At 40.5% G+C, this 9,907-nt stretch overlaps 1 long non-coding RNA gene across 1 annotated transcript in view; it reads right to left on the minus strand.

Annotated features, from left to right (window-relative positions):
- Positions 1–3,604: 3,604 nt before the first annotated feature.
- The window catches only part of LOC122540523, a 58,293-nt gene continuing 51,990 nt past the window's right edge, over positions 3,605–9,907 (minus strand). Inside the window, exon 3 of the long non-coding RNA XR_006309342.1 lies at positions 3,605–3,806. This is a non-coding gene — a long non-coding RNA (uncharacterized LOC122540523). The remainder of the gene's footprint in view (positions 3,807–9,907) is intronic.

Genomic DNA, 9,907 nt, shown 5'->3' on the forward strand with positions numbered 1-9,907 from the left:
AATCTGCCAACTGCTGCAGCTACAACTTAAGCCTCAGCAAAGACAGCATTATATGAATGTGACTGTGGCTATGAAATTCAGTTCATTAATGGATGTTACTAATGATAGTGACAACATAGACTTGCAAACATTTACAGCTCTGAAGAGAGCCAAATAACTCATTGTGTCATGCCAATCAACAGAGATTTTATTACACTAATCCCATTTTTCAGGATATGACCCATAGTCCTGGAGAATATGACAGTGCAAGTGATTAATTAAATTATGCTTAAATGTAGCAATGGTTTTGGGGACTCAACCTCCCTTTGAGGCAGTGAGTTCCAGACTTCCACTACCCTCCAAGTAAAAACATTCTTCCCAGCTTTCCTCTTTGTCTTTTTAACCTATCTTCAATCTATGTCCCTGGTTCCACTAATGGAAAAAATGCTTTCATATCCATTCGATCTGTACTCCTCATCATCTTGTATATCACTATCATTTCATCTTTCAATGTCAATTGATCTAAGGAAAGCAATACCAGTGTAGCCAATATTTACTCATATTTCAGACACCCCCCCCCCCCTTCACAGAGAATCCTGGTGATTCTCTTCTAAACCCTCACAGGAATAATCATTATCCTTCCTATAATGTGGTGACCAGAATTGCATGCAGTACTCAAGCTGTGGCTTAATTGGTATTTTTATATGGTTGCAGCACAACCTGCATGCCCTTCTATTTTATTCCTCTGTTAATAAAGGCAAGTATTCCATATGCCTTTTTAATCAACTTATCTACCTGCTCTGCTGCTTCCTAGGAACTTTGGACAGGTGCACCAATATTCTTCCAATCTTCAGTACTTTCCAGTGTCCTGTCACAAATAGTACAATCACTTGGCATGTGAATTTCCTCACACTTTTCTAGGTTTAATTTGCCATTTGCCACTGCTGTGCCCACCTGAGCAGTCTCTAATATCCTCCTGCAGGTTACCTCTATCCTCCTCACAATTTACCATTCTACCAATTTTCATGTCACCATATTACGTTTTTCAGACTGAGATTCAAGAGGTGACATCGAGCTTCTCTGGAGAAGAAAAGAGAAAAGCTCCATTACAATTTTAATTGCGAAGAAAAGCAGCCAAACAAGCATAAAGGTTTTCGAGGATTGTTGTTGCTATGACAACAGGTCAGAACCCTAAATTATGACAATTGTCTTCAGCCTTTAATTCAATCTGTATTTCAAAAAAATAAGTGGACTGCTATGAAGACAGAAGGCAGAATCTTCCCAGCCTCAAAACTGTGTGGCATTGACACAAACGTTAGCAGAACCATGAGAGATTGGCAGTCAGGAACTTCTCTCTGTTGAGAACAAAATGTCCCATTTTCCAACCAAGGGTTGAATAGCGAAACAAGACTCTCGCTCATCGACAACACGAGGCATATTTGCATACATGAGCATGCAAAAACTTCCTCCTGGATTATGAGAAGTTTCCCATTCTCCCACTTTCAACATAGAAACAAGATGACAGCAATTCCGAACATGAAACTCAAAGTGGCAACCTGACAACTCCAGCTCTCCTTCATTAGTCACCAGCACAAGACACACTCCATGGGCAGTGACCACATGCACTTCATATCTAGCAGGACCTCCACCTTCGCACCTGCAAATCAGGATGGCGATTACCATCCACCCAAACTGTCCAGGGTAAATAAAACAGACAGTATGGAACAGCCGAGGATTACCAGCATCTGACTGGGTTCGCAGCTGACCTTTGAAGATAGCATCAATACTAGGAATCCTGAGAAGCCCCAGCAGTGGTTAGAATCTCCTCCTCTGGTAGGTGGGAGAAAATGACAACAGGAAAAACCATAGTAATGCGGTACATCGTTCACAAGGCAAGTTTGGGAAGATAGTGCAAGAAAATTGTACACAGAGAAGCCCTCCATGAAACTCACAGAAAATGGCACAGTGAAATTCTGGCAGGATTCAGCCTGGAGTAACTGCTGCTGTAAATTCAGTACCTGACTATCAAAGAGAGAGAGAGAGAGAGTGACTTGAGATCATGAGGGGCTGATGATTCTGCTCATCAGGAAACCACCCCTTGCAGATTATGTCCTTGCAGATACATGTTGTGCTTTTCCCTTTTGAAGAATATATAAGGACAGGGATGACAAAGCCTGTTTCAAATCTACTGGAATGTGTGATTGGGACTGAATGCTGTCATGTGCAGCAACCTGGGTTCACACATTAAAGCACTCTTGAAGGTTACAGTTGGACAACTATCTAACTATCTATAAAATTTGTTGGTGAGACTCTGGTGAATGAAGCAATTGCTGAGGCTTTGGGTAATCCTGGTAGGTTACATGGTGGTTGCAGATGCACTCACTGACCTTGAGCACATTTTCATGGCACTGCATTGAGATCCTTGAAGATAATTGATCTTCTCTAACTTGTATTCTTACTGCGTATCTAAAGTTTCCTGTCCCCCTGGGAAAATAGGGTCATCTCTCTAGAGTTGAGAGTGTAGTGCTGGAAAAACACAGCAGGTCAGGCAGCATCTGAGGAGCAGGAGAATCGACGTTTCAGGCATAAGCCCTTCATCAGGAATGAAGCTTGTGGGTCAGGGCTGAGGGATAAATGGTGGGGGAGGGGGAGGTGATTTGGGAGAAGATAGCTGAGAAAGTGAAGGTGAGGGAGAAGGTGATAAGTCAAAGGGGGGAGTGATGGACAGGTCCGGAGGGCAGTGCCGACTTGGAGGCTTGGGACTGGGATATCGTGGGGGGAGGGGAACTGAGGAAGCTGTTGAATCCACATTTATCTCATGTGGCTGCAGGGTCCCAAGGCAGAATATGAGGTGTTCCTCCTCCAGGCGTTGGGTGGTAACAGTTTGGTGGTGGAGGAGGCCCAGAACCTGCATGTCCTTGACAGAGTGGGAGGGGGACTTGAAGTGTTCAGCCACGGGGCAGTGTGATTGGTCGGTGCGGGTGTCCCAGAGATTGTCTCTGAAACGATCCACAAGAAGTTGTCCTGTCTTCCCGATGTAGAGAAGACCACACCAGGTGCAACGGATACAGTAGATGACATTGGTAGAAGTACAGGTAAATCATCTCTCTCGATGTTCCACCAGGCTTCCCTGGAGTGCCTGTTTTTTCCAACAAATCACTCATTCTTCATTCAATCACAAATCAGATTCGGTTGCAAAGTGACTCCAATCCTCCACTTCACTCCTTCTAGTATCTGCAGGCTAACCTGAAGCGATGAAAGCTGATTTTAGGCAGTGCGCATTACCAGAGCAAAGACTCTGGGCTCTCTAATGATGCATGCTGCCAATAAATAGCACAATTAGATTAGCTGAATGCAGAGTTCATTCTAATGAACAGACTGTATAACCATGTTTACTGCCTTCATTTCACTGAGCAGATACAAGCTAATCCTCCTTTGTGATCCCCTGTCTCTGTTTTTAGAAACTATCCAAGTTAACCCAATCAATATTTTTGAGAAAGGATGTGCATTATCTTTCATTGTTGGACATCAAAAGAATGGTGGTTTGGCTCAAATATGAAAGAAGTATTTGTATTTATATAACATATTTCACAATTTCAAGATATCCCAAAATGTTTTACAGCCAATAAAATATTTATGAAACATAGTCAACATCAGAAATACAGCAAGCTGACGCAAACAGCAAAGTGATAATGCCAAGATAATCTTTAATTGCTGTATTGTTGATGAATCTTGTTCAGCAGGGATCCACTTTTTTTGAAATAGTTGTATGGAATCTTTCATGTTCACTTGTGAAAATGGATGTCGTTCTCAGTTTAACATCGCATCTGAAAGACAATACCTCTGAGAGTTCAGCACACCCTCAACACTAACTAGATTATCTGTCTAGATTTTTGTTTTTAAATTCTCTGTAGCAATATTTGAGAACAGTGTCTGACTCTGAGTTATGCCATTACTGACTGAGCCACACCTGATGCATAGTCAACATAAAGAAATCCCTTGTTCTCCTGATTGCTCTATTATTTCTCACAGTTGGTATGTCACTAAAATATACGAGACACATTTATGATATAATCACTGTATCATAGCATGGGGTCTGAGAGTATAACAGCCTCAAATTCCATCTCAACAGGGAGCACTTGAAGCATGATATGCGACTCTTTGTAACAGAATAGCTGAAAGTTAGCCCAGACACTGATGTGTCCGTGAATGTAATACCTCAGCTGCAAGAAATGTCTATTGGATATCTCAATACCACATTACTCATATCCTACTTTGTGTTGCAAGAAAAAAACAAACATTGCCACAACTGGTAAAGATACTCTGCTGGAGGCAAGCACACACATTATTTACTTACTTTGACCCTGTTTCCCTGACACTTGAAGGCAACAATAATAAGATTCCACCATGTCTGTGTGATTAGTGACTAATTGCTCTGTTTTTGTAGGTTTTTGTTATATGGAGTGTTGACTAGACCGCAAGAAGAATTTTTATATATATATATAAATCCCTACAGTGTGGAAACAGGACCTTCAGCCCAACAGGTCCACACTGACCCTCTGAAGAGTAACCTACCCAGACCAATTCCCCTACCCTATTACTCTACATTATCCCCTGACCAATGCATCCTACACATCCCTGAACACTCTGGGCAATTTACCTAACCTGGGAGGAAACCAGAGCACCCGAAGGAAACCCATGCACACACAGGGAGAATGTGCAAACTCCACACAGACAGTGCCCGAGACTAGAATCAAACCCAGGTCCCTGGTGCTGTGAGACAGCGGTACTAACCACTACCCTAGTTCCCCATTACATAATCCCATGGAAAAGTAAAAATTTTCATCCTCACTGTCAGAACTGTAATCGGGCCAAACAAATTACCAAGCCCTTTGCAGTACCATCATTTTGCTGATTTTTTCAGCAGGCTGGCAATGTGATCCTTCACTCAGCAGTGAAGGTGAAAATCAGCTTGCCTCTTGAATGCAGATTTGAAATGCAATTGGCTTGTACTGCAGTCTTATGTAAAAATCAAAATTCAATAAAATTCAGAAAGCAAAAGTTAATAAACACTTGCTTTGCAGATTGCACTCAATACAACATATCATTGACCTGCGTGTTTTATGGGTCAATGATGTATAATGAATCATCACTGCTCTATAATGGGTAGTGAGTGGTGAATAATGGATGGTTAATAGTATTTAATGGGTAGCTGATTGTTTATAATAGGCAGTCAATGATGCTTGGGGGTTATTGTCACATAAAAAGCATCAGAGAGAGGTCTAATTGTAGCCTCACTTTACAGAAAAGGGTTAACACAATGTAATCCAGAATAAATGTTCTGATCAGGATTCCTGATGTGCTGACCCAGGTAACATTGATGCCAAATGATGCAACATTATTGATCAGTTGACTGGGTACCAATGAGGTATTGAATCTTCTGGTATTAACAGTACAACCTACAGGTCATCGGGGGACATCAACTAATTTTTATTGCAGTGCTTGCATGGCATGACATAAAAATTTTTGTTTTACCCTCAGTAAAATCTTAATGTTCTTTAGGGGTTAAACAAAGAATGTGCACATTATTTTCAACTGGATAATGTGTACTTTTATTTTTGTGCTGTGTGTTCCTCAATCTCATTACACTTGGCAGTCTCCTGGGGTAAACTACAAAATAATTTTGTCTAGTCTTGATCGTTGAATTGATGAGACAGTAGCCGAGAACTAGAACTGGCAATTTCAAATGTGATTTATTTAATCTACACACCAAAGGATTCATTAAAGGAATAACTCACACAATAATGGGCTGTTTCCTCTTCACAATGTGATCATTTGATAACGTAAATGACAGAATCCTGTGGTGCACTGACAATACAGACAAAGTATTATGGAGTTTATTTTATAATTGATATGTTTTTAAAAGCGGTTTGGGTTGAATGATGAATAATTTCGTTGACTACAGTTCGAACCACACAGGGCTGATTAATTGTTGCACCGTGGTAATAAAATATCATTTCTTTCTGAAGTGCAGAGACTGAGTGTGTAATGCATTTTGCTCGGTATGTGATGATATGTCTGAAATCAGGTTTATATGAGGTTTGGATTCACTTGATGTGAATAATGTCTTCCTTCTAATCCAAAGCAACTTGTGGCTAAGGTCACATAACAATTCTCAGTCTCAGACTGTGTGGAGTAATGCAGAGCTTCAGGACTAGAGTTACACATCTGATTGTATGTCCATCCAAATCACCGTTTGCCGGAAAGAACTTCAGTGTACTGCTTTTCAATATTGAGGCCCAGAAACTAACAGAGGTGAAATTATAAGAAATGTAAATAGAAGTGATACTACCACAAAGACACAGTAATCAATTAAATGAATAGATTAAATTATGGCAAATTGAATTCAATAAAGGCAAGTATGAGGTCATTTACTTAAGAATGAAAAAGATTGGAACAGAGTACTTTCTACATAGTGAAAAACCAGTAGGAGTAGAGATTCAAAGACATTCATGGGCATTCCTACAGCCAATGTTCATTCTAAGTTGCGCAGCCACTGGGAGGTTCGGTGTAGCTGACACATTGGCTTCCACGTTTGAAAGTCACTGTTGGACATGGATCCCAGAGCTCCATGCAGCAGCAAAGATAATAAAAGGGAACTTTGCCAATTGCTATGAACTCTGGTTAGACCACAGTAAGAAACTCGAGATACGTCTTTTATTTTATATTCTATATATATTTTATAAGATATTTTATAAAGGAAATAGGAGCAGGAGTAGACTATTCAACCCCTCAAAACTGATGTGCCATTCAATGATATCATTCCTGATCCAATCTTGGGCTTAACTTCATTTTCTTGCCTGTGCCCCCATAATCCTTGATAGCTGTGTGATTTAAAAATATTCACCCACACTTGAATGTGTTCAATGACTAAGCTTTGACAAGTCTCAATTATAGAATTCCTCCAATTTAAGAAACTCCTCACCCCCCACCATCTTAAATGGACACCCCCTCAAGCTGAAATCATGCACCTTGTCTCAATATTCCCACAAAGAGTCACATAATACAACATCTTCCCCATATACACAGAGAGAAAGGACTCCAATTAAGGAATCAGCCAAATAACACAGGGAGAAAGGATTCCAATTAAGGAATCAGCAATTTAGAATGAGATGTAGAGAGATTTCTTCACTTCTGTTGTGAATCATAGAAGCCCTAAAGTGCAGATAAAGGCCATTGAGTCTGCACCAATCCTTACAAGACCATCCGACCCAAACCCATATCCCCACCCTACTCCTATAACCTTGCATTTACCATGGCTAACTCACCTAGCCTGCACATGTCTGGACCCGATGGGGCAATTTAGCATGACAAATCCACCTAACCTGCTCATCTTTGGACTGTGGGAGGAAATTGGAGTATCTGCTGGAAACCCACACAGACACATGGAGAATGTGCAAACTCTGCACAATTACCAAAGGCTGGAATTGAACCCAAGTTGCTGGCACTGTGAAACAGCAGTACTAACCACTGAGTAACCATGCTGAATCTTTTTAATTCTTTACCACACCAGAGCTGTAGATGATCAGGCATTAAGTATATTGATGACAGAAATTGGTACTTCTATTAGACATCAAAGTAAATAAGGAATGTTTCAGGCCATAATGCAGGAAGATGAAGTTTCAATAGAAGATGAATTACGATTTCATTAAAGCTGATGCAAGCTAGAAAAGCCGCAAGGTCTGGTCCTACTCCAGGTCCCTTAGGCCCTAAGTACTGTGGACTTGGTTTTAGCTCCAGAACTGACTTGAAAATTCTAGTGATGCACTTCTGAAACAAGTGAGTGAAATGTAGCAGTATAACTGCAGTCAGGAATAAGCTCTGGAAGCTGAGACTGAATGGAAAGGAAGTGACAGATTGGGACCAATATACACACATGCTAACGATGCATTGGATTGAATAAACCCTGAACAACTTTAATGTTTGAATTATATCAGTTCTGACTCTTTCAGCTTTCCTACAATACAACTGCAATAATGCTTCAAAAGTACATAATTGACTAAAGCTCCATGGAACCTCCAGAGATCTTTTTAATTTTGTTCAGTCCTGGGTTATGTGCATCACTGGCTGAGCTAACATGGTGTTGAGCTGCTTTCATAAGCTGCTGCAGGCCATGTTTGTGTCATAAATTTTATCTCCAAAGGAAATTATTGCAAATGTTTATCCTGACACATAAATCAGATGGAACTCCAACACAGCTTTAGACCTTTAATTTGTGATTATTGCTTCTAAATCAGAATTTTTTGTTCATCATAATGGAAGAGTGTAATCAAGGCTGATGATCTAATGCAAATATTGGAATTATGTGACATAACGTGTTTGGATGGAATCTTCCATTCTTGTCATAAGCACCTTGTTTAAATGCACTGTACATATTTTGTTTATTTTGACCTTTTGTGTTCAGCCGAGTCGAGCACTAACCATTTCCAAGAAGTAACATTTGAAAAGTGCTTTTATATCATGACGATGTTCCCAAATACGTGATAGCCATTTTGCAGCATTGACACTTTTGTAAAATACTGAAACGTAGCATCTGATATACACATAATTAGGTCCCAGAAGCAGCATTGAGAGGTATGACTAGATAATGTGCCTGAGTGCTGTTGCTTGAAATGTTTATGCTGGTCTGGGAACTGCATTTCTGTGAATGATGCCTCTAATATATTTAGCTCACCAGAATGTGGTTCATTATCTCAATGTAAGACTTGCTCGATATTAGATTCATAGAGATGTATAGCACCGAAACAGACCCTTCAGTCCAACTCGTCCATGTCAACCTGATATCCCAATCTAATCTAATCCCACTTGCCAACACGCGGCCCATATCCCTCCAAACCCTTCCTATTCATATACCCATCCAGATGCCTCTTCAATGTTGCAATTGTACTAGCCTCCACCACTTCCTCTGGCAGCTCATTCCATACACATACCACCCTCTGCATGAAAAAGTTGCCCCTTAGGTCTCTTTTATAACTTTCTCCTCTCACCCTAAACCTATGCCCTCTAGTTCTGGACTCTCCCCATCACAGAGAAAAGACACTGTCTTTTTATTCTATCCCTGCCCTTCATGTTTTTATAAACTTCTATAAGGTCACCCCTCAGCCTCCGACAGTCCAGGGAAAACAGCCCCAGCCTATTCAACATCTCCCTATAGCTCAAATCCTCCAACCCTGACAACATCCTTGTAAATCTTTTCTAAACCCTTTCAACTTTCACAACATCCTTCTGACAGGAAGGAGACTAGAATTGCATGTAATATTCCAAAATGACCTAACCAATGTCCTGTACAGCCGCAACAAAACCTCCCATCTCCTGTACTCAGTATTCTGACCAATAATGGGAAGCATACCGAATGCCTTCTTCACGATCCTAGCTACCTGTGACTCTACTTTCAAGGAGCTATGAACCTGCACTCCAAAAGTGTGCCTGCACAATCTGATCAAGTTTCTGGATTGGGTCTGAGATCCATAATCTTCTGACTTGAAAGCATGAGGCCCACTTTTGAAATAGGACTTGCATTCAGTAGTACATTTTACCTGTACTTACTTTTCCAATGTGATATGAGGTTACCACAAGTAAATATGTGCCAATTCATAATGCTAAGGTAATACATTAACATGATGGTACTGCAATATGGCAATGCATTCTGTCTGTGGCTTGCTAATATATGATTATTGTCCCTCAGCAGGACAATTTCAATCTTAGCTTTGCTATCAAATGAAAATGCTGATGAATTACAAGAGCAGATGTCATTAGATGACAATTACCTTGACGAGTAAAGTGCACCTAATACCCATTGATGTCAAAGTCATGAACCTTTTGGTGAATTTTCCAAAATGATTGCCACTTGGTTCCTTCATTTTTTTTT

The sequence above is a fragment of the Chiloscyllium plagiosum genome, chromosome 35 (genome assembly GCF_004010195.1).
Source record: "Chiloscyllium plagiosum isolate BGI_BamShark_2017 chromosome 35, ASM401019v2, whole genome shotgun sequence".
Classification (NCBI taxonomy): Eukaryota; Metazoa; Chordata; class Chondrichthyes; order Orectolobiformes; family Hemiscylliidae; genus Chiloscyllium; species Chiloscyllium plagiosum.